Source organism: Lynx rufus, unplaced genomic scaffold (assembly GCF_022079265.1).
Source record: "Lynx rufus isolate CCGP_SWC_20201006 ecotype Redwood Valley unplaced genomic scaffold, mLynRuf1.p SCAF_18, whole genome shotgun sequence".
Classification (NCBI taxonomy): domain Eukaryota; kingdom Metazoa; phylum Chordata; class Mammalia; order Carnivora; family Felidae; genus Lynx; species Lynx rufus.
The window spans coordinates 38,470,838-38,496,054 of record NW_025814832.1 but is presented as its reverse complement, the minus strand read 5'-3'; the positions used below and the strand labels follow the sequence as shown (position 1 = coordinate 38,496,054).

Sequence of the window (25,217 nt, the reverse complement as noted above, 5' to 3'; positions counted from 1 at the left end):
ATCTAAGGCTCTCTCTTTTCTTTTAAATGTTTATTTTATTTATTTTTGAGAGAGAGAGAGAGAGAGAGCGCACGCGAGCGAGCGCAAGCAGGGGAAGGGCAGAGAGAGAGGGAGACGAGGATCCAAAGCAGGCTCCATGCTAACAGCAGAGAGCCTGATGCGGGGCTCGAATTCACGAACTGTGAGATCATGACCTGAAGTCAGATGCTTAACCAACTGAGCCGCTCAGGCGCCCTAAGGCTCTCCTGACTTCACAATTTATGCACTGTTACAGGTCTGTTTGCACAAACATTTTAATTTCAGCCAAACCTTTCTAGCTGCACATGTGGGATTTAAGCTCTAAGAGCAGAGACCACAATTTAGCATTCAGTACTTGTCATTTGTATCCTGCCTTACAATGCACAAAGCAGTACTGGAATAGCCCTCAGGGAGCTTAGAGAAGGGCTGTGAGAGTTATCATCGAATAATCAACACAAGAGCTCTGAAGTAACATGAAGGGTACTAGGAGGGCACAGCCTGTAGGGAAACCTAATCAGTTTGAGGATCAGTCACGGAAGGGTCCCTGGAGCAAGTGGGAATTGGGCTGACATCTCAAGGGTGAGTCTGAGTTGGCCAGGACTGTAATGTGGGCAGTCCAGAAGGGAGCATGGCATGAGCCAGGGACCTGAGGCAGGAGCACAACCTAACAGAGGAATACAAAGAAGCCCCTTGAATGTGGGTACAGTGGACACAGCATGAGACTGGAAAGGTAGGCAGGGACCAGGTCATGCAGGACTTTGAAGGCCACATCAAGAGCAATGAGGAACAGCTGAAGGGTCACTGTATGTTGTCTAGAGGCAGGTTCGGAGGTGATCAGATGCACGTTCTGAAAAGCTCACTCGGTGCAGTGTGAAAACAGACTGGAAAGGGACAAGAAGGGACTCAGAAAGGTCAGTTACACTCTTACATTTTAGGTGAAAGGTGACAGTAGCCCAGACAAGGGAGGTGGCTGTGGAGATGAGACAAGGGGCCTGAGAGAGAGAAGATGAAATGGGTGGGACTTGGTGGGTGGGCTAGGGAAGGAGGAAGAAGGTATTTCCAAGGACAAGCCTTAGGCTTACAAGAGAGACAGTGGTCAGTGGTCCCATTTATCATGTCTGGGAATAAGAGAAGGATCAGGTTTAGGGGGAACGGAGTAGGTGCAGTTTGGAACATCTTTTTTTAATGTTTATTTATTTATTTTGAGAGAGAGAGAGAGAGTGCAAGCAAGTGGGGAAGAGGCAAAGAGAAAGGGGGGAAAGAGAGAGAACCCCAAGCAGGCTCCATGCTGTCAGCGCAGAGCCCAGCAGAAGGGTCAATCCCATGAACCATGAGATCATGACCTGAGCCAAAATCAAAAGTCAGACACTTAACCGACTGAGCCACCCAGGCACCCCCAATTTGGGACATCTTGAGTCTGACACTTGGTGGCCTCCAAAGGTAAGTGTCAGAAAGGTGTTGAAAGTTCTGATTCAATAACAATACTATTACACATCCACCCAGAAGGGAGACTAATCATTCCTTACAAATACCCAAAACCAGTAGAAAGAGAATTCGTTGAATGACGAAGTATTTTCTTGAAGTCGTGACCTCTAACGATACTGTGCAGGTAACATGTAATAAAACCATTTCAGAAATGCCTGCCTACGTTCACCTTTTTGGAACATCTTTCAGAGAAATTGAATGCCATCTACTATTCTACACGTGCAAAAAAAATCTTCAACTTTTGGGACCCTAATTTAAACCAGGCAGCAAACAAGAAATTTCAAAATGGAGCAGGAAAAATAAGTTTCCTAAAATGAGGAGTTGGCGGGGGGATGGGGGGGGGGGGGCAGGGGGAGATCTTGGCATCACCCAGACAGCTCACTTGGCATGCACTAATTCACTGAGTTATGGAGTTATGGAAGTTCTGAGTTATGGAAAACAAACTTTGAATGAAGATTTAAGTCCCAGAGACATCAAGACACTCCTCATTCCATCTTTGTGGCCCTAAGAGGCTGGAATTGTGTTTTCATTTCAAATGAGGAATGGGAGACAGAGAAGCTGAGAAACTTGCCTAAGGCATCATTGCCAGTAAGGGCAGAAATGCAAAGCAAACAGGTCTAGGCAACTCCCTTTACCAATGCCCACCCACCACCAGGAAGAGGAAGAAGCAGCTATTTTCTTGGCACTGATCCTCTGCTGTAGAGGTTGAAAATTGGGACGTTTGTTTTGGAAGGTGTTTTCTGTTATCACCTGTAGTTCAGCAATTACATTCTTAGCCTCAAGATAACCTTAATTTTTAAAGAGTTTTCTTTATCAATTCAATTGTCTCTGTTTCGGCTTCTTAAAGGGTTTTTGCCTGGTTGGACATATAAATCACACCCAAGGGGTGCCTGAGGGGCTCAGTTGGTTGAGCATCCGACTCTTGATTTTGGCTCAGGTCAAGATCCCAGGGTTGTGGGAATGAGCCCCACGTTGGGCTATTCGCTAGGCATGGAGTCTGCTTAAGATTCTCTCTGCGCCACTCCCCCCCCCCCAACTGCTTGTGCTCTCTTGCTCTCAAACACAAACAAACAAACAAACAAACAAATCACACCCAAAAATGCTTTATAAGGTTTAGTTGTGATTGCTTATAAAATTTGGATCCAAATGTAAACTCAGATCTGGAAAAAACAAATGTTTGTTTTTCATCAAATGCCTACTGCATGTTTCCAGCCAAAATCCACTGAAACTACGGTGAATAAGCCGCCTCTAATTTACAGAACAATTTTTCAAAAACCACTTATTCTTAAGCCAAACTCAGAACTTTTTTCCCTGAAGAAGAAACGCTATCACGTACATTCCTTGCCAGGCCACAAAGCTTAATACCTCAAACAGTCAACCAAGGATCCTGTATGTTAACAGGAAATATTACATAGTCCTTACAAAGAGTGTGTAAATTATATAGAAATGGGGGAACATGCAAGTGAAATCACGATAAATGAGAAAAAAACACAAACTAGTACATACACTGATTACACAATGTTTATAAAGGTAAGCGTGTCGATATGCTAGAGTGAGAGAGTTTAATTTTCCTCTGTATCGCCACCTACACATACACGTGTATGTAAGTATATGTATATAATGCATGTGTGGATGTGTGTATAAAGGTCTTTGTCAACAAATGCTTACGTTCTATTAGCCCTCCAAGTGTCTTGAAGCACTGCTCAACTTGGAACTGCTGCCCACGGGCCAGCCCCCAACACCCAGCCCTGACATAGACTCTCAGGTGGGTTGCTGGCTCAGGGACCTGGCAAAGTGGCTGAGGGGACACTGAAGAGGAGGAGGGCAGAGCAGGAGTTACAGAGGGAAGAGGGGAGCAAGGGACAGGTGGCCTCAGGGAGCTGAGGCAGGCGCCTGCCAGGGTGGTAAGAGCATGCTTTTCCAACTCAGATGGGGGGCACACCCCAGCTCAGCCCCTCACCAGCTGTGTGACCTCAAGTTAGGTACATAATATTTTCGAGCTTCAGTTTTTTATCTACAAAATGGGAAGAATAAAGTCTACCTCACAGCAGCTGTGTGGGGATGAAAGGAGTTCCACACAAGCCCTTACACAGGCTTCTCCTTGGAGGGCTAGCCCCCTTCCTCCCTTCGCAGGTGTTGTCACTGTCCTGGTCTGCAAAGAGGTGGCAATAACAACAGGATGTTGTTCGGATGAAAGGAAGATGTATGGTACTGGGTCTGTCCATTGTGGCCCTTATGCAGATACTGGTTATTAAGACATCGCTCATTTTTTTTTTTTTTAAGACATCGCTCATAGGGGCGCCTGGGTGGCGCAGTCGGTTAAGCGTCTGACTTCAGCCAGGTCACGATCTCGCCGTCCGGGAGTTCGAGCCCCGCGTCAGGCTCTGGGCTGATGGCTCGGAGCCTGGAGCCTGTTTCCGATTCTGTGTCTCCCTCTCTCTCTGCCCCTCCCCCGTTCATGCTCTGTCTCTCTCTGTCCCAAAAATAAATAAAAACGTTGAATAAAAAAAATTAAAAAAAAAAAAGACATCGCTCATTTGTCAAGTTAAAATTTATTGGAAATGTTTGCTCATTTTACGGAACACACGCAGAACAAGTTATTTGTGATCCAAGGTTTTACTATATACTACTTCCCAGAAGATTGATTTTGCCAACAAAATCAAATGACATTCAATTAAAAATGACATTCAGGAGGGGCACCTGGGTGGCTCAGTCGGTAGAGCCTCCGACTTTGGCTCAGGTCACGATATCGCAGTATATGAGTTTGAGCCCACATCAGGCTCACTGCTGTCAGCACAGAGCCTGCTTCAGATTCTCTGTCCCCCTCTCTCTCTGTCCCTTTCTTGCTTGTGCTCTCTCTCTCTCTCAAAAATAAATAGAGCATTAAAAAAAAAATGACATTCAGGAAAGGGGCACCTGAGTGCCTCAGTTGGTTAAGCATCCAACTCTTGATTTCGGCTCAGGTCATGATCTCACCATTCATGAGTTCGAGCCCCATGGGTTCTATGCTGACAGCGCAGAGCCTGCTTGGGATTCTCTCTCTCCCTCTCTCTCTCTGCCCCTTCAAAAAAAACTACATTGGGAGGGGGGAAAACATAACCTTAGGCCAATAGCTATAACCCGTCACCCTGTACCCAGGTCCCTGTATCTGGAACTCATGGCCAGTCTCAGGTCAGTTGGCCTTTGGATGTGGGGACCCTTCCCAGGAAAGCATTCAGGTTGTCAGACTTTGTGGAGTAACAAGTGAAGAGTCAGTTTGTTCATTTTAAAGACCGCCAGGCATGCGTAACATCAGAAAACCAGGCTCGGTGGCCAAAAGCTCAAAGCCAACCTGAAAGCAGGGAGATGCTTGGTGGGCTTTGAGCCACCAAGAGGACAGCCAGAGGCAACTTTATTTCTCCTCCTGTTCTTGCCACAGGAAAAGTGATAGTAAGCAAAAGAGGGTACCAACCAGATAAGGTCAGTCATTCTCTCAAAAGGTCACGGATACCAAAGTCCCAACTCCTCAAAAGTCCTTCAAATTAATCAGTCAAAATCTCTGCAAAGAAGGGGCCCCTGAGTAGCTCAGTCAGTTAAGCATTGACTTTTAATCTCAGCTCAGGACATGATCTCACGGTTTGTGAGATTAGGCCCCTCATCGGGCTCTGTGCTGACAGTGTAGAGCCTGCTTGGGATTCTCCCTCTCCCTGCCTCTCTGCCCCTCTCCTGCTCATGTTCTCTCCCTCTCTCTCTCAAAACAAACAAATGAACTTAAGAAAAAAAATCTCTACAAAGAAGCCTCACTGAATTCCATGGCCCGAAAGACGAGTGTTACTCCCCAAAATTATTAATTAATAGCAGGACTCAACTCTAATGTCTCCTCCAGACAAAGACTCTCCTGACAACCTTATCCTTAAAGCACGGCCTCCCTATCTCCTGGTTCTCTTTATTTTAAAGAACAATATTACTACCTAACATTGTGTTATATGGCTACTTACTTGCTACCTCTCAGCCCACAGAATACATGCTCTATGAGGGCAGAAACTTAGTTTATTCACTGCTGTGTTCCCAATGTTGTGCATAGTAGGCACTTAAATATTTATTGGTTGAATGAATGAATGAACACTGCACTTAATACCTAAGTAACCTGTTTATGTCCTTTTCAGAAAATTCCATACAGTACAGAAAATAAATATATCATTTACAGTCTAGTATATTTTTAGCAACTGGGCATTGGGTTTTAGCTCCAGAATGTAACATATTATAAATATATTATAACACTTGCTAGGAGAAAGTGAGATCTAGCTTTATACCCGGATCATCTCTACTGGGCAGTATCCTTTGCAGGAGCACAAGCCTTCCTAATGCAGACTGTGAACATGGTACCTCTCCTTTCCAGGGAACCAATGTATAATGTTGTTTCTGCTGGGAAAATGCATTTCCTTTAGGAAACTGAAATTCCAAGCCAGCCGTTAACAAAGAAAAGGATCCTGGGGCGTCTGGGTGGCTCAGTCTGTTAAGTGTCTGACTCTTGATTTCGGCTCAGGTCATGATCTCACGGTTCGGTTCGTGGGTTTGAGCCCCACGTCGGGCTCTATGCGCTCTCGCTCTCTCGCTCGCTCACTCTCTCTCTCTCTCGTTGCCCCTCCCCTTCTTGCTCTCTCTCTCAAAAATAAATGAAAAAAAAAAAAAAGAAAAAGAAAAAGAAAAGAAAAGGATCCTTCAAGAGAAGGGGGGAATACCCCTGGGTGGCAGTGACCTCTTAGATCTTGATGGCTTAAATAAAAGCTCCTCTGCAAGTCGCCATCCACCAGGGGTCCACAAGTGGAAATCACAGAGCTGTTGCCACCAACAGGACTCCAAGGTCTACACCTGTGCTCCCAGGCCTGCCTTTGGACCAGAAGCTGCCACCCTCAGCTTGCCTCACATGCCAGGCCCGTTGGAAGTGGAGCAGAGGCCCTGAGAGCAGGATGCAGATCTAATACATGCAATTTGTATAAGGCACTTTCTTTAAAATATATATATATTCTCGGGGTGCCTGGGTGGCTCAGTTTGTGAAGCGGCCAACTCTTGGTTTTGGCTCAGGTCGTGATCTCACAGTTTGTGAGTTCAAGCCCCACGTGGGCGCTCTGTGCTGACAGTGCGGAGGCTGCTTGGGACTCTCTCTCTCTCTGCCCCCACCCCCGCTTGTTCATTTTCTCTCTCTCTAAATAAATAGACTTTAAAATACATATTTTTAAGTCTATTTTTTAAAATCTATTTATATATATATGTACATATATTCTCAAATGGTAGAACTCTGAAGTCATGTTGTGCATAATAAAGTACGCAGTATCTTCTTCACAACTAACATAACAAGCAATTCATCTAACATTAATTTTAGGCTCTTAAAACCCACTTGGTCAAAGGCTGCGTCAGTCATTTCACTCTAAGGGGAAAAGCATATGAGTAACCAGGGAAATAAATGCAGAGTCGGTACTGCTTTTTCATATACACATAATAAATAATTGCACCTAAACAAAAAAGATCTCCAAAAAGTCCCTCACAGAAAACACTGGCCCCAGCTTTTGAGGGGACTGAGGAGTTGCACCTTCTGGAAGCACTACTCTCAACATCTGTACAACTCGCTCAAAATCAGCCTGGCCGCACGCTCCAGCCCTGCTAAATCTTACTGTCCAACAAGCCACAAAGCACACTCCGAAGCGAGTGCCCTCTACCTGCCAATGAAAAATGCCAGCTCCTTCCTAACGTTCTCTTCAAAACCTTGCATCGTATTATTTTACGTCAAGGGTTTTTTGGATTTTTTTTAACGTCTATTTATTTTTGAGAGACAGAGAGACAGAATGTGAACAGGGGAGAGGCAGAGAGACGGAGTCACAGAATCCGAAGGAGGCTCCGGGTTCTGAGCTGTCAGCACAGAGCCTGATGTGGGGCTCGAGCTCACAAAGCACAAGACCGTGACCTGAGCCGAAGTCAGACGCTTAGCTGACTGAGCCACCCAGGCGCCCCGTCAAGCGTTCTTAACATCTACATGCAAAATTTGGTCTGTGTGTACATGTGTTTTCTAGGGAGACAGTGCATAGTGTTCAGAGGCTGAAGGGGTGTATTTTCCAAAAGTGAAGACACCACTCTTTCAAGGGGTTCCAGAACTTTATCTGTTCTTTTGGGAAACCAAAGTTTCTCAGGGTCACCTCTGGTGAGCGACGTTTCTATCAAGTTGGGAACTATTTCAGATCAGACACGTTTTCCCAGGAAAAATACCAGGAAGCCAAAGTACTAGCTGCAACGCTTGTTCTGGGGGTGTGGATCCCTGGCATTTCTGGGGTGCCCAACAAGAACCCGTTGGGCCTCACAGTAAGGTAAATCAAGATGGTGAGTCAATGTGAGGTCTGTGCTTAGGGTGTTGATTCTTGAATTTGCTTTGGACTCTTGGATGTTGGCATTTTCCACCGCAGGGCTTCGATACTTCATGATAACTTACTATTTTTTCCTCAGAAACGCGTTATTTTATCCAGCTTCATAAGAAAGGCCAAAATTAATGTGGGGTCAGCTGTGCTTCGGTGTATCACTCAAAATGCAGGGCACAGCTCCACAGAAACTTTCCTTCAAGGCAAGTCTTTTCTTTGACTGAGCACTTCTCCATCAAACGTAACCCTTAAGGCACTGTTCCCACCATTCTCTGCCTCCGTCAAGAAACTATGTCCTAGGTATTTAAAAAAATTTTTTCAATATCCTGTAAGGATGCAAACATGCACATTCCCCCTCCCATTTTTTAAAAATTGACTTTCCATTTTTGTTTTAACGAACCACTGCTCTCTAGGAGCTTTTTCTAACATGGAAATTTAAATATCATACAAATAAATTTAAATATCCTTCAGATTACACGAACTCTCCACTTCCACCAACCCCAGCTGCCAGACCTGCTGTGATCACACATCCTTTGTTTCTACAAACCATGTAACAAAGTGACCTTGTTACTCTGAAAATCTCACTTTCATTTCAAGTCCACCCAGTTACCAATCTTCTTTCACACATACGGCAATTCTCGGTCTCTCTTCAAAAATGTGGCCGAAGGTATAATAAAAGAGAGGCTAAAAAAAAACCCTGTTCCCTGCTTGTTCTCCTGGACCACAATCTTCCTCTGTCATTTCCTGTACACCAAAAGGTACCACTGTATTTGGAAAATAGTCAGTTTTGGAAAAAGGTACCTTTACACTATTATTTCCAGAACAACAAGATGTACAGAAGGAGAAATTACAATCTGCTGAGAAAATTGCAAAATAATTTCCAACGCTATTTGCTATAATTTGACAATTCTATCTTAAGAGTCTAAGAACTGTATCATTGTGAGATGTCTCAAAGCCATTATCCTAATTGAAATCTACTCAAATGGAATAGCTGCTTTTCAAGTCACATGAAGGTACATATAGACCAGAGATCCTCCCTATTAAGTCAAGGGATGGTTATACCTATAAAGTACGTCACCAAAGCAGTAAAGATCTTAGCTTCAAAATATCTTAATCATTTATCTTGATCTGTGCACGCACCAATCTAGAGAACTTCAAATGTTGACATACACACAAAATGAAGTATTGAACAATGCTCCTTTAAAAAAAATCAAAGTCAGGAAATGCAGACATTCATCTATCTGGTTTTCACTCCCAAGTTTTTGTTCTCCACACATTTTTATTGTTTTCTTTTAAACACACTGGACTTTTGGGGCGCCTGGGTGGCTCGGTTGGTTAAGCGTCTGACTTCGGCTTAGGTCATGATCTCGCGGTTCGTGGGTTCGAGCCCTGCATCAGGCTCTGTGCCGACAGCTCAGAGCCTGGAGCCTGCTTCTGATTCTGTGTCTCCCTCTCTCTCTGCTCCTCCCCTGCTTGCACTCTATCTCTCTCTCTCTTTCTCAAAAATAAATAAACAGTAAGAAAAATTAATTATAAACACACTGGACTTTTCACTTCTCTGTGTTCACCGAAGAGAAAAGTGGAATGGATAATCCCAAACAACTGACTTGGGAACGCACTGCATTTTTCAGTAGCTTCCCATTAAAATGGGTCTGTGTGGGAGGAACATAAACCAAGCAGACTGGAGTGGGAAGAGAGCCCCTGGGCACAACAGGGAGCAAAGGGAAACCAGCTAAAGGCTTAAAGACCAGCAAGAAATAATCTACTCAGATAACTGAGAGCCGATGCCATAACTTTCTCTGTTATTTAAAATCCACAGTGCTGACTCTTCATTAATTTTGGATGAATTTCACGGTAGGTTTTTTGTAATTACCAACAGCTTGCATTACTAGCTCATGAGATGGCTCTATCAATTCAGAGATCTGGTTTCCTAAGCAGAGCCTCCTGGATCACATGCCCACCTCCATGTGAAGGTTAATGCTGCCAAGGGGCTAATGAATCCTCAGAAGCAGCAAGAGTAGGAGACCTTCCTCCCAAACCGTTTCAGGGCCAGACCCCTGACTCCCCAGAGCACTGGGGAAGAAATTCGGAGAGGGGAAGAAGCTTAAGCTACGCAAGGTAGAAAATGATCACCTTTTACTGCAGTTTAAAGTTCTGCTTGTTGCAATAATGCACATTTGTCGCCGATGCTCTCTTGTATGTTGGCCTGCCTCTGGAAGAACAGTCTTTCTGAAAGCAATAACTTCTGTCTTTTCTGCCTCTGGCAACATTGGAATAAGGAATATAAAACAGAATCCTACTTTCATGAGCACAGCTTGCCATCACAGGATACATATGAGGTCCACAAAGAAAGGTAGGAGCCTGTGACAGCAATGGCATATTGTGTTCCTGGCCAGTCAGAGGCCACCAGAGCAGATGGCTGACTTCTGGGATAGAAGGGGGTGAGCTGAGACCCCCAGCATCCCAGGTAGGAGCAGGCTCCACCGTCCAGAACCACACGACTGGAAGGACCAGCCTCTGGGTTCTCTGTCTAGCTCAGGTCCCCCTTTCTGGCTGCAGATAAGAATTACCAGACCTAACAGAAAAGTCAGTGACAGGGAACAGATTAACTTAGAACTCATTAAGAAAAAAAAAAGGTGGGGGGAGGAGGAAAGGGAGGAAAATGAGGTGATGTAAGAGATAAACCCAAGAAAAATGAAAAGAGAGGCTTATGAGAAGTTAGGGAACAGTCAGGACACTGACCAAAAAAAAAAAAAAAAGACTGAAGAAACCAAGGACAAAATATCCTGGCACATGGTACGTGGCTTGTAGGACAAGTTTGTCCAGTGCTCTCCCAACAAAGGATACCTTAAGGACTGGAAAAGGGGAGAGAGGACAGTAGGGAGGAAGGAGAATCTCAGGGACCCAGGGGTAGCCAGGGAGGACCAGTGAGAAGCCAGGCTTGCGTGCATGGACTCCTGCCCCTTAGAAACCTGCAGTCTGTGCTCTATGTTCTTTCACTTCTGTTAATCTGCCTCTCCTTTCTAAATAGCTGGCCTGAGAGTTTTCTAGATGAGTGGTACGGAGACTTTAGAGCTGGAGTCCCTCCTCAACTTTTCTCCTTCAAGGGCCGTTTGGAAACCTGATGAACATCAAAGACCCTACCACCAGCAAATACAAAGACTTCACACTCAGTTTTCTAGAAGACATAGACTTCTCCCCCCCCCCCCCCACCAAGGTTTTTAAAAAACCCTGCTTGAAAGAACTCGTTACATGGTTCTGAGTGACAGGTTAAAAACTTTTTGATGTACACCCTTTGGATGGTGGGTGTGTGGACTTTTAGAAGTCTGGGCAGAACAAAAGAGAGCAAGATGAAGTCCTGCCCCAAGAAAACAGTCTTAGTGCCTCCCAAAGTTCCATGTTTGTTTGTTTTTTTTTTCTGACTCTTGGAGCAAAGACCTTAATGGGAAAATAGGTGGTTCCTTTCCAGACTCTCTACAAACAACCAAAAAATTGAAAAGCAAACATTCCAAAACATACTTAAGTGCTTGCTTACGTTAAAAAAGAAAGAAAAACTGGCACACTGACTTACAAGCTATTAATCAGGAAGAAAACAATCTAATTAATCATTTGTAATTAAGAATTTATCGTGTTTAATGCCATGCGAATGCATGCTTTAAGATTCTTCAAAGACCTCCCTAAAAAAGAATGACAAAGTGGGTGAAGACCTTCAAGAGGCTCTCATTTAAGAGATTCACAGAAGACTGACTTTCACTGCAAAAGAGTCTGGACCTGCCCCACGACAGTCCCCAAGCACGGCCATTGCCTTGGGAGCAGCGTCATCTGCTGAGTGCTCAAAGGATCACTGGGTAATCAGCCCATATTAACTTAGTGTGGGGATAACCCATTTGATAGGTCCTATCTCAAGCCCCAAAGAATTTGGCTTGAAATCATCGAGCCGGTTGGACGAGGGGTTCTGAAGCTAGTTTCGGGGCTTCCTGCTTGTCTGGCTGGGCCACTCCCTCCCTAAGCAAGAGCATCACGGTAGGTTTTTTGTAATCAGTCAGAGAAACTGATGTGTACCCTACAACAACGGGCAGAAATACACGGATGAACCAGGTAACTACCCTCCTTTAAGGTAGCAAAAACCTTTCCTTTCCCCTTTAAATACCAATTTGGGCACCTGTGTGAACTCCTAAATTAGGAAAATGCAGCCAAAAAAAAAAAAAAAAATCACACTTTTTTCCTTAGCTTGCTATAGAGTACCCGCCTCACTCACCACTTACTAACCACCACTGTGCAGTGTTGGGTGACAGGCCACAGTACCCAATTGTAGCACTGTACAAGGGAGCCCAGAAGGAGCAGCATGCTATTTCTGGGAGAGGAAATTGCAGTTAATGGGTCAACTCTGACAGATAACACAAAATGGCTAAAATTCTTAGGCCGCAGTACAGCTAAGACTTGTAATTTCTGGCAGACTTCTTCTAAGCTGTGGGTTATAGAAATATACATTTATTAAACATGTTTAAAAATTTAGTTTTTGAGATGAGCACTCTGGCATTATAAGTTCATACAGTTTGAAGGACCTCTTGACCATCTGCTCCAGAAAATTCCGGGCCCTGCACTTGCTACATTTGCTGCCAAAGCAACTCTATCACCGAATTCAGAAACTCAAGGTATGTTTTCTCCTTCCGTAAGATTTTCATGCCACAAATCAGACCTCATGAAACAAAATTTGCTTCAGGCTGTTAAGCCTCTGCCAACACCCCTCTGGATCACAAAAGCTAGGCTGACCAAATGAGGTTGGTCTCTGGCTCAGAATATGATCAATAGTCATTTCTGTTGGGAGGTTTAGCCTTAAAAAAAAAGTTAATGCTCCTGTTTTCCTATTAACCTACCCCATCAGGATCGAATACCACTCATCACATCCCCATAGACATTATCCTACCCTGGGAAATTAAAACAAAAGCAACTCCTTTCCCGTGGGTCTTCTCTGACTTATTTTCCACTTCGATCTTGCCTCTGAACTTAGCCAGGGCAAGCAGCTCGACTTTCCCCGAGGACAACTCCCTTCAGACTTCTAGTACAGGTACTGCAGTGTCTGCTCTGAACTCTTAGTGGGGGGAGGGGGGAGGCAGACGGAGACCAAGAAGGAGCCACATTAAATCAGTCATTGCCATGGGGTGATGCTCAAGAGGTCATTTCCATCAGGCATCTGGATGTGAAGACACCAAGATGGCTCCTGTTCAGCTTCCATGATAGCAGTTCCATCATTTTTATCAAAGGAAACAACAGTATAAGGTAGGAGATGCTCCAAGAGCAGGGGCTGTGGAGCCAGCCAAGCCTAAACCCAAGCTCTGTGTTTATTTCTGGGCTGCGGTCGTAGGCTCCCTTGCCCCTCCGCACACGGCTTTACCCGGTCCACAATGTCAGCTGGCTTTTCCTTATTTGTCATCATTAGGTCCAAACAGCACCCTGCCCCCACCACACACACACACACACACACACACACACACACACACACACTTCCCTCTACCTGCTCTCAGAGGTAAAATATCAGCAAGGTTGTGCTAAACTTACCACATGGTCCACTTCTAATAAGTCGCCTAAAAACGTCTACATGATCTACGACATCTGCCAGGGGCCTCTTTTAAGATCCGTCTATGGAACACAATCATTGCCACCTCAGTCTGGCGGGCTGTCTGTCCTACAATTACATACCTGCCCCTGCTCTTTCCATCACAACAGGAATGCTCGCCACGAGCTTTCCGTGCTCAGGGCACACAGAGGGAATCTCTCCTATGATTTTCCGTGGGGCCAGGGGTGCCCATGCCACTTTGCTCTATTCCAACCTACCAGCAGATCACATTTACCTGTTAAGGTTTCCAGTGCCTGGAGGCATTGGCTGCTCAGCCTCAGGCAGGAGTTTACAGATACATGACCCCTTCCCTCCACACTGTTCTCAAGCAGCTTTGGTGCTAATTTCCATTTGAGACTTTCTGGGCACCGCTTTGGTGGCCACACTGCTGCTGAGTCACACAGGTCTCTGTGTTGTCAGCTTCGGTAGATTTCCTGTACACTTTTCTCTTTTTCTTTTTATACTTTTCTCTTCTATCCCCTTAATATTCAGCTTAAAGCCTTTCCAACCAGACTTGCAAGTCTCCCAGAAAAGACATCACTCTGGTCTTCAATAAATACCTCCTCTCTGGTTATTAGACAACCTGGTCTAGGGACCCAGTCCCTTCTTCCAAAACAAAGCAAAGGGAAAAAAAGTTACCAAGGAAACCAGCTAATGACATCCCACATCATTTTTCTCTTTCAGAATCACAATCACAAAAGTTGTAGAAGAAATTTAACCTCCATCTCTGCCTCAAGTCCATTTCCTTTCTAGAACTTCAAAGTTCCAGTGCAGATCCAGATGTCTCTTATGACTCCCTCCCATGTGACAGGTGATCTGAGGAGGGAGGCTCTTCCCCTCACCTGGAAACTGGCCTCAAGGAGAGGGCAAGTCACCCCACCTGCAGGGCCAGGTCTAAGTACAGCTGCCTCCCCAACAGGCATTCTCCCCAAATCAGGAAGCTTCTTCCCCTCCCACTGCTGCCTAGAGCCCTCTTCAGGGCTCATCTGGCATTATTTTTGAGTAATACCAGGGGCTATTAAACACCTGCTGAACACCTCCAAGGGCAGAGTGCTCTGGTTTGTCGATGGGAGTGAGGACAGGGGACGGGGGTGTGAGAGGGAGGAGATACAAATACGAACAGGGCACAATCCCTATCTTCTAGAAGGAGAGTAAGATTACTCTATCCCTGACTGTGGACCACATGTGGAAGACTCTAACCTTGAGGCCTCAATTTGGAGACCCGTGCTACTGATGACGTACTTCGGCAAAGAGAGCCACTTCCTGAAGCTGGAACAGGGAGCCCGTCCAGAAGAGAGGGCCACCCTTACAACCTGGCCCATACGAAGGTTTCGGAAGGTAGGACAACCCCCAGCCTGGGAACTTGTGTTTGCTGCCAGGAGGATGTGGAGGCGCAGAGGAGACGGGCTGAGGGCCTGGGCTGTCTTGGTCACCTCTTTCTTCCCAGCACATAGTAGATGCTCAATGAGCATGTTTCAAAAATGGATGACAGTTTTCAAGAACAGATTTAAGAGCAAAGCAGGAGAACAGCTTTTCTGAAAAACAGGTGCCAAGGGAAGTGTAATACCAGTGAGTTGCAGAGTATGTACAGCCAATGTTTTCTGCCAGGAGTAATTTACATTTCTCTTCACTGCAAATGCAAGCCGGCCCTTACCTAGTCCTTTACCAAGTGATATGATTTTTCTCTTTAAACCTCTCCTGAATGGTCTCTCTCTCTCCCATTTCACTGCCACTGCTCTGGTCCAAATGACCACCTTTTTGCTTGGAAGACAGCAGCATCCCCCTCATGGCTCTCCCCACGGCGACTTCCATCTATTTGTCCCACTGTCATGGGAGTGGTTTTAAAAAATGCCCTAATGTGGGGGCACGTGGCTGGCTTAGTCTGTAGAGCATGTGACTCTTGATCTCAGGGTCTTGAGTTCAAACCCCCATTGGGGGTAGAGCTTACTGAAAAAAAATATTAAATTAAAAAAAATTCCTAATATGAGCATGTCACATTCTTGCCCAACACCCCAAGAGAGCCTCTTGTTGCTCGGGGGTTAAGATCCATATTCTGAAAAGTGCTGTGTGATCTAGTCCCTCCTGCCTTCTGCTTCAGCTGGGCCACATGGCTTTCTCCTCCTAGTTTATTATGTTCCAGGCACCTTTCTGTTCCCAGGAGGAAGGGACGGAGGCCTGCTCGGAACCACCTGCTCCCTCTTCAGGAAACAGCTCCGCCCGCTCACCTCGCTCCCTTTTGTTCTCGTCCTTTGTAGCCCTTCTCACCATTTCTCATGACATATTTTTTAGTAGACATCTGCTTTTCTCCTTCTCCCAGGAGGGCAAGGACCTTGTCAGTTTTGCTCACCCCCATATACCCAGTACCTGGCACACTATCTGACCCATTGTGCAAGCTTCTTAAATGTTTGTTGGGTCATGAATGAATGAATGAATGAATGAATGCCAGTACAGTAGAAAACAAGGAGCAACTTGAGAAACGCTCTTTAAAATTTGGGTTCATTGAAGGGATCGAACAGCTTTTATAGCAGAATAACTCAGAAAGGGAAATAAGGGGGAAAACAGTCCATGGGAATTCATCCTTGGAGTATGCAGTGGGTTCAGATCCATCTTACAAAAGAAGCAAGTTCTGTGCCCTTGACCCAGACTTCAAATGCATTCTCCTGTCAAGTTGCAAGGGCGGCCCTCTAGTCTGGATGGGCCTCTTGTCCCAGCCTCAGGAGGCATCACTCTCACTGAGTATGTGATCGGGGGCACGGGGCTCCAATTTGAGACCCCAGGTTACAGTCTTCTGTATGCAGCCGAGTCAGGGATGCCTACTTTTCACAAGCAAGTCCATGAGGGCTTGTAAGAAATGTTCATTTAGGATTCTGAATTTTAACTACCAACACCAGTCCTGTAATTAGGCAGCATGCAACAATTTTTTTTTTTTTCTGGGACCATATCTACCATATAATTTTATATTCCAAAGATACATTTACACTGATAGAAAATCCACCAATAATGCTTCAAATTGAAACAATCCTGGAACAAGATTAGGAAAATGTCACTAATTATTGGAACAATGATAGATCCACGGGGCTCATTATGTTATTCTTTTGTGAATTTAAGAAATGTTTCCAGGGGCGCCTGGGTGGGTGGCTCAGTCAGTCGAGCATCCCACTTCGGCTAGGATTGTGGTCTCGCAGTTCACGGGTTCAAGCCCCACATCGGGCTCTGTACTGATAGTTCGGAGCCTGGAGCTTGCTTCAGATTCTGTGTCTCCCTCTCTCTTTGCCCCTCCCCTGCTCTCACTCTTCTCTCTGTCTCTCAAAAATAAATAAACATTAAAAAAATTCTTTTTAATTTAAAAAATGTTTCCAGAATAAAGAGAAAATTTTAAAGGAACGAATGCAATTATATACAAATTTGATCAGTTCTAACAAATACTCTGCAGGATAAATACAAATTTTGATATGGCTGGCTCTATACTATTTTACGAAACATCCCAAACCAGGCCAAAGAACCAAAGCCAGTGACTCCTTTTATGAAATTTCTTCCTATATGATCCTGACGTGTGGCGGCTTCCCTGAGAAAGCACCACACCAAATCTCATAGGGCATGGAGTTCAGGCAGGCACTGCACTTAGCAACTCTCAGTTGTCACATCTGATCACCAGCCTCTGGCCTCTGCCTCCTCTTATAAGGAAAAAAAAAAAAAAAAAGGCTAAAAATTGACCTCCCGTGTCCAAACACGAATGCAGACAACTGCAGGAAGGAGCAGAGGAACACTGCTTCTGGTCCCCGCTTGCTTCCAGCTGAACACAGCACCCACAGCCGATGGAGCAGAGGCCCCATGGCAAGCGCTCCCCACGCACAGGTGCTCAATGTTAGCGCATGACAGACGGACCAACACCGAGCTACCGTAGAACGCGTCCGGCAGACACGCATATTAGCTATCTTAGTCTCCTCTTCAGCCCTGCGGTCACTTTACACACGGAATGATGGAAAATGCTGACCGAGAACAGTGGCTTACCCACTCCAGGTCAAGTTCTCCACTGTGTGAGAATCAGCAGACCCTCGCCCCCAGCCCTTCCTACACATGCCTGGCCCTGCTCTCCAGACCTCGCAGACATCAGCTCATTCAATCCTGATGTCACTTGGAGGCGGGAAACTGAGGCACCACGAGGCTAAGAAGTCCTCAAGGCCCCTGAAGCAACGCCTGGCTCCTGAGCCCTGGCTCTTCGTCTCTATGCACGGCTCTCCCTGGGTCTCCCTGTGACGCCTCCTTCCCCATCCTCGCCCCTCCTCCCCACAGCCGCACTTTCCACGTGCCGCTCCCTCTTGAAATGCTTTGCTGGACACTCCCCATGCTGGCTGGCTCCCTTTCTTCCTTCTCAGTGCACCGTTCTTCCCCTTCACAGGAAGGAGCCTTCACACTTCTCACAGTGTAATATATACACACAATGCATACATCTCGACTTGTTTATTGCCTGCACTAGATAAGGTGCTGTATGCCGGGCAGAGACCACATGTTTTGCTCCCCACTGGATCTCCAACACCAGGCACAATCGTTGGCTCTGGTAGATGCTCAAATCTTTACTGATTGAGTAACAGTCATTGTTCAGTCAGTCCTTTCAATGGCAAGATTTTTAAATTCTCTATTTCAAGCCCCAAATGATAAATAGAACCATCTTTAGGAACACTGCTTAAAAAGGCAGCATTAGATGTAAGAAAGAATTTAAAATTGAATAAGAGAACAGGCCAGCTTATGTCAGCTGTAAGAAACAACAGAGAAATGAAACTCAGAAAATGCATATTGTGATTCTGAAAGATCATTTGCAGGAGCAATCCAAGGGGTGGGTTTAAATCTCAAATCCCAAATAAGCTTACCACTGAAGGGGGTTCCTCTTGCCCTGGGCCATTCTCAGCTGTTAGGATAAGCCGGGGAGGCACTCAATTTGTTAGTTACAATAAACTTCTTAGTAGGGCAAAGCCCTCAGAACCAGCATTTCAGGCAAACCCAAAAGAGAGAGGTTACCCGATTGTTTCAAAGCCAATCCACATGGAAAGGCTGCTGGATTCTGCTCTCAATGGTCCCACTTATGCTCACAGTGACCCAGGTTCTGGCTTCTGTTCATCAAAGAAAAACGTTGCCTTTCAGGGACTTAAGTCGCCTACAACTCCCATAGGGGTTATTCTTTACCTTGAACAAAGTTCTCCCAGTACACAGCAGATGTCCTGAACAAGAACTCAAATTTAAACAGGTGTTGAGTACATGAGACAAGAGTAGGATATTTGTGACTCAAAGCAGGGGAAATCTAGGAGCACCTGGGTGGCTCAGTTAGGCATCTGACTCTTGATTTCATCTCAGGTCATGATCTCATGGTTTGTGACATCGAGCCCCAGGTAGACTCAATTCTCTCACTCTCTCTCTCTCTCTCCCTCCCTCCCTCCCTCTTCCCCACTCATGCACTCTTGCACGCTCTCTCTCTCAAAATTAATAAATAAAGTTAAAAAATAAAGCAGGGGGAATCCTGCTTTTGAACTGGAAAACTCCTATGGCACATGGCTTGAGAGGATTCCCAGACAAGGCAGGGTCCATCGGAAACAACCATAGCGCTCATACAGGTAGCAACATTAGCCCTCATCCTTGCTGTGTGATCACGGACAAGTTACTTACTTCTCTGAACCTCAGTGTTCTCATCTTAAATAAGACTGATAGTGGGATCTACTACTCATAGGGTGATGTGAGATTTAAAAGTAGAGACGGTGCCTGGCACACAGCAATTCTCCATCAAAGATAGTCGACTCATTTGTTATCACCTGACTATTGTTTTCTGCTTTACAAAGCACTATCACAAACACCCAAGTGAGACTTCAGGGAATCCTGAACCAAGTGTCTTTCAACCATTTAATTTCTCAGATCCTTAGTTCATAAACTGGCATAATCTACGATACTGTGTTGGAGTGGGTCAGGGGAGGAGACTGAGAAATCAAGTCCTCATTTTGGAAAAGAGACCCTTGAGGCTCAGAGTGGTGAAATGAGCCCAAGAACTCACATAATAAAACCCTAGGACTAGAGCAGGCCTTCCGACGGCCACTCTAGTGCTCTCTCTACCTCACCTACTGCTAGTCAAGGGCTTCTGTACTTTCACGACCAGCTAGCCTCCTTCTGATTAATCTCCCAGACACTTCGCCCAAAGCAATTAAACATTAGAAGTTTTGAAAGGGGAAACACAGAATCTTGTATATAACCTTGAGGTGCTTTAAACTTCACACGTGAGAGCATTCGCATCAGTGTAGGTTTCCAATCTTCTTATAACGATATTTCTTTTTAACTCGGGATTTAAAGTTGACAAAGACCTTAATGAATAGGCAGGACAAAGGGAGTTGTCTGTCCACGGCTCGTTAGCTCCTGAAGTTAACACTTCTCATGGGGACAAGAGTCAGCCAAAGGACAGAGTTCCAGGCAAACTGGAAAACGCTCCTCTGGCCCACAGATCATGGATTAGTGCCTAAACTCCAAGTGGTAAATCTTGTGAGATGTCCCCAGCTTTTCCAGAGTGACCCACCACTTAACCCTAGCCCTGCCATTCAATAGCATCCACTGATACTGGGTGCTCACTATGTGCCAGGCATGTGAGCGACTTGGTGTAATCCTCACGACTACCTATAAAGAATATGCTACTATGGTTCATCTGAGACCCCACTGCTGTACAATGTACCATTATTTTATGTGCAAAAAGAGGACATCGCTGCCAACTACAACGGTGAGACCCCATACATCATGAGACACTTACCTTCAGAAATGTTAAGATGAGACAAACTGTACATATCTTAACACGGCTGAAATGTGCACACTGTCCCCGTTTTACAGATAAAGAAACTGAAGTATAGAGAGAAAAAAAAAAATTTGCCCAAAGTCACAGAGCTGCTAAATGGAAGCACTGGGATGCCCCCTGGTAAGTATGGGCAGTAAACTCAAATCTCCCAGCAGCCACGTGAATTACCCAAAACGGTACCAGGCAGAGAGGCAGGACACAGGGCGCTAATTCTTGGTCCACCGTGAGCATATTAGCTGTGGCAATTCTCTGAACATCTCTGAACCCGACCTTCCATATGTCCAAAGAAGGCACTGTGCTAGAACTGCCATTCCTCTTCTGGGAGAAGCCATGGAGTCCAATGGAAAAAAGCAGGCTTTGGAATCAGAAAGTTCTAGACTGAAATTCTCGCTCCACCATCTAACCAGCTTATCACTCTGGACAAGTTACTGGACTGCTCTGAGCCTCAGGTCCCTCCCTCTTCCATAAAATGAGGCTACCACAACCTATCTCCCTTAGAGCGCTGCTCAAGGACTGGAGATATGTATGTGTATATATATCTCCTACTGGAGGCAGAGAGAGGGGGAGAGGGAGAGAGGGAGAGGGTCAGAGAAAAGAGAGAGAAAGAGAGAGAGGGAGGGAGAGGGAGAGACAGAGGAGAGAGAGGGAGGGAGGGCGAGAAAGGAGTACATAGCAGAGTTGGAATTAAACAAATGCTCTCTTTTCTGTATTAGCTGCCTTCTGCTTTGGGACAGGATCAAACAACAAACGTTCCCTGCAACCTCAACAATTCCCAAGGGGGACGCTCAGGAGAGACCAAGGGTCAGACAGAAGAAAGCAGATGCTGAGGGATACTCAGGCCAAGAAAATGAAGTGGAAACATCTGGTGGCCAGGGACTATGTTTGTTTCATGAACTTCCAAATTTTTGAACAAATAAATTGATAGAAGGAAGACGGCACAGGAACCAACACCATGAAAAGATACTGGTCAACAGATATGAGGATGCAGAGGGTTTTATACCAAACCTGACACAGAAAACCATTCTCTGAAGTTTCAGTTTGACACCAAAAGTGATCTACAGTGGGAAGATTCTCCCCTGTTGTTCTGTTTTGTTCTTACATTAAGTAATATTTGGTGTATTTCTCCCTTTCTTTCCTCAAGGACTTCAGAAGATCCTTAAAAGAGAGCTTTTTTGACCTGGCGGGAAGGCGAATCATACCACACGTAGAAACAAACTCTCCACCCGTTTTGGTTTTTTCCACCATAACCCACAATGCCTGGCAGTTTCTGGCACACTATCGGCTCAATAAAAATTAGTTGAATGAATATTTTTCGACTATACGCGATTTCTTTTGGATGAAGACTCCAAAACACCTTGTCCATTGATTCTGCCTGAAAGGCCTAATCTCTCCTGCTGCTTTTCCAGAAGTATTCTAAAAACATAATCTCTAATAAACAAACAATACCTTCGGTATGTGTGGCATCTCCAATCCTTTCACAGGGCCACATGCTACTTTCTTCCAACCTCCAAGCCCCGGGACACTCAGCCCAAGCACACTCTTGCACTTCCCTTCCCTCCCTCCGTCCCAGCCCCTGGGTGACTTGTCAGTTGTTGCAATGACCACCGTCTTGATTTGAATCAGGTTGCTAATCTCCTTCCTCTCAGGCATAGCACCCCTTCCTGGAGATAAATGCAGGCCAAGTTGAGCTCACCCACAGCCCTCTCCGCACATGGACTTGAGGCCTTCACGGACACTCCCGGAGAGGCCCGTGTGAAAGAAAGAAGCTGTATGGCAAAAGGCCCGCTCTACCCCCATCACCTTGGGAGGCTTACTTGTTTTCCGTAAGTTGAGACCAACTACCAATTCTTGGAAGAACCTGAAATACCAAAACAGCTTAAGGGCTGAGTAAGAACTAATAGAAATGGCTGTTTGACTCTTTCGATACCTCCTGTGAGACAAGCTTCACTGTGTCACCTGGTTCTAAACTCACAAACCTGGCCTGCTCAAATACCCCCTACCCTGGAGTTCAAGGATCATTTGCCCCTCTGATTTTCCTTACTGGTCTCCGTGTAAAAGTCACTCGTTGTTTTCCTTCCAGCTTACATCTGGCTCCTGAAAGGAATCCTTTAAGTCCTTTGATGAGAACCATCAAAATGTGCAGAAGGCCGACTCCTTTCAATTCCTGTGCAGAGCAGAACCACGGTGGACTTCAAACAGGAATCTGGTACCACCCCTGCCTTCAAGGAGCCCACGCTTTCCCTTCAACTCTAAAAAAGTATGTCCGCCCGGCGCAGTGTCTGTAAAAACGTAGTGACAAAGTACTTCATAGCTTCGGAGAGCGAGCGAGGGTGGAAACAGACTTTGCCCTTACATTTGATGCCCCGTAACCATGACGACCGATGGTTTAAGTAACCATCAACCCACTGAGGGGCTACGTTTTCCAAAAACCGTTTTCAAAAGGGGAAAACTCCCCTGCACCAACTCCCGCGTCGGCCGTGCGATCTGGGCAGCGTGCGTGGTGCAATCGGAGTAGCTGTGCGTTCCTCCTCCCGGTGCCTCGGTCTCGCTGGGGTGCTAGCCAGCGGCCAGCAGCCCCAGCCTCCACCGTCACACCCGCGCTCCCGGGCAGGGCACCTGGCGTTAGGCCTCAGCCCAATGTCACTTGTTAACCTTCCGATCCCCCGGCTCTCGGCACGCCGCCGCCTCCTGTCTGAGGCACGCAAACCACCCCACCGCCACCCGCGATTTCCAAGGAGTTGGAGAAAAACAACCCGAGCGCAGCCAGCCCCTGACAGATCCGCGTAAAAGTAACTGCGGTTCTCGACTTCCAAGCATTTAGTGACGCGGGCGAGGGGGGCGGCAGGAGCCGGGGGGCTCATTCATAAAATTACGAGCTGTTTTCCTTTAGTTTGCGAGTGGACGGCCCTCCCTGGCCCGGGCCGAGCCCGGAGCCCGGAGCCCGGAGCCCGCGGACGGCAGGCTGGAGGGGATGGGCCGGCCGGCGCCTCCGTTTGGGGTCAAGCCCAAACCGCCACGCCCGACCCCAAACGAACGAGGCGTTCGCCCGGGGGCGTCGCGGGTGGGCGTCTCCCGTCAACGCCGCGTCGTGACAGCGGGGCGGGATCCCGGGAGGGGGCCGATCCCCTTGCCCCGCCGCACCAACGGCCGCCGGCCCCCGGCACAGCCGGGACCCTGCGGGGTCGGGCCGCCCCCCGCCCGGGCCTTCTCCGCGGGCGCTCCCTCCACCGCCCCCCGCCCGGCCCCGGTCGCGCTCACCCCGGCTCCGCTGGCTGCTTCATTGTACTGCGCCGGCGCCCGTGCTCCGCGGCCCCCGCGGCTCCGGCTCGGGCTCGGGCTCCGGCCGCTGTCCTGCAGCCCGCCCGCCCCCGGGCACCGGCCGCCCCGCCCCGCCGGCGGACCCGCCCCGCGCCCGCGGCCGCCGCCACCAACCAGAGGGCCTCAGGGGCGGAGCAGGCCGCGCGCCAGGCACGGCCAATCCAGCCCCTACCCGCGCGCCGAGGAGCGACCGCGGAAATGGGCGCGCGATTGGTCAGGTCTGTTAAAGGGACCGCCGCCCAAAGGTCTAGAGGGGCTGTGACACGGTTACCTGCAGAGTCCGGGTGGGAGGGGTAAGAGCTTCTCTTCTCTCCCAGCCCAGCTGCGGCGCTTTCTCCAGTTCTTTGCACTTACTAATTTCCTCTTCCTGCAGCCTAGCGAACAAGTGGGGGCAGAACGTGCCCTGGCCGAAGGGAGAAACTGAGGCTGCGAGAGCCAGGGGTTTCCCGCTGGGCATATTCACTCAAATTTGGGTTTTAGAAGGCCGTCATCTATCCCGTCCAATCCCAGAAATTCGCTTCAAAAGACACATCCTCGGCTTCACCCTGGAGGATTTTAACATAAAGATCCCTAGGTCCCACCAGAGTCTCTCATTTCCTACTTCTGGAATGGAACTGGGGAAAATACGCATTTTTCAACATCCCTCCCCCGACGTGAGTCCAATGTAGGTGGTACAAGATCCACACACACTCAGGTGCGTATTTCGAGTCCATCATAGTAATGGAATTCAAAGTCAACTGCCAAAAATAAAGCTAAACTCTCTTTTATCCTCAAAGTCAGTATTATGGCTGGGAGACTTTCTAGCTGGGCTGGAGGCCACCTACTAAGAAACTCAGAGCAGCTGGCTGAGTGGGTCCTGCTAAGAACTGAATTTGAAGGGAACTGGGCTGGGATGACGTAACCAGTCTTGTTCTCTGAGTAGTAAGACAATGCTGAAATATCTTAATGGCAAACACACCCTTCCTCATTGCTGTGACCAGACCCAGTCATAAGCCCAGGAAGGTGCCTTGCCCCTCTGGAGGTCCCTTACAGTGCCATCGAGTCCTGCCTACTCTCCCAGCCCCCCCTTCTCCTCATCCTCTGTGTCCCAGGTATGCATCCGACTGAAAAGTCACTGCCTTCGATTTCAAGGTCAGCCTCTCCCACCTAGACCCCTCCTATGAGGAGCAAATAGCTTCCACAGAACAACCCATATTTTGCTGTAATATCTGCTGGGTTCTGGGTTTGCCAGAGATATCTCCACACACACATTGATCAGCCTTGTCAGGGTTAAGTCTCTGGGTTGCTGATATCACTGCCTAGTATTACCATGTCTCCTCTTGGTTCCCAAAGGAAAAGGAACTCTTCCTCAACAGGAGAGGGCTCCATTCATGCATATCTGGAAATGTGCAACAAGGGCCATTATCACTGGAGAAACAGCTCCCAAACTCTTCTTGGCCATATCTTAAAACCTCCACCTCAGTGGGGGGTTGGAGGATAGGCCCTGAAACTGCACCACTTGAAGCTGGCAAGGTGCATCTCAAGAGTCCCTACCCCCCCCCATGCTCATTTCAAGCCCTACATAAATATTAGA

General features: G+C 47.0%; 1 protein-coding gene and 1 long non-coding RNA gene across 7 annotated transcripts in view; one reads left to right on the top strand and one right to left on the bottom strand.

Moving 5' to 3' along the window:
- Nucleotides 1-23,677, bottom strand: part of TEX2 (testis expressed 2) — a 105,477-nt gene extending 81,800 nt beyond the window's left edge. For 2 of the 6 annotated variants that reach the window (XM_047081612.1, XM_047081617.1), the window contains exon 1: nucleotides 22,368-22,443. The gene's annotated coding sequence lies outside the window, so the exon portion shown is untranslated. Of the gene's footprint in view, nucleotides 1-21,772; nucleotides 21,869-22,367; nucleotides 22,451-23,584 lie in introns of those variants that run through there. The other 4 variants (XM_047081615.1, XM_047081613.1, XM_047081616.1 and 1 more) reach the window with 4 other exon arrangements.
- Nucleotides 22,027-24,824, top strand: LOC124513528 (uncharacterized). The gene is made up of 3 exons (XR_006962415.1): nucleotides 22,027-22,149; nucleotides 22,407-22,583; nucleotides 24,018-24,824. It is a non-coding gene; the product is annotated as an uncharacterized LOC124513528 (long non-coding RNA).
- Nucleotides 24,825-25,217: the final 393 nt, after the last annotated feature.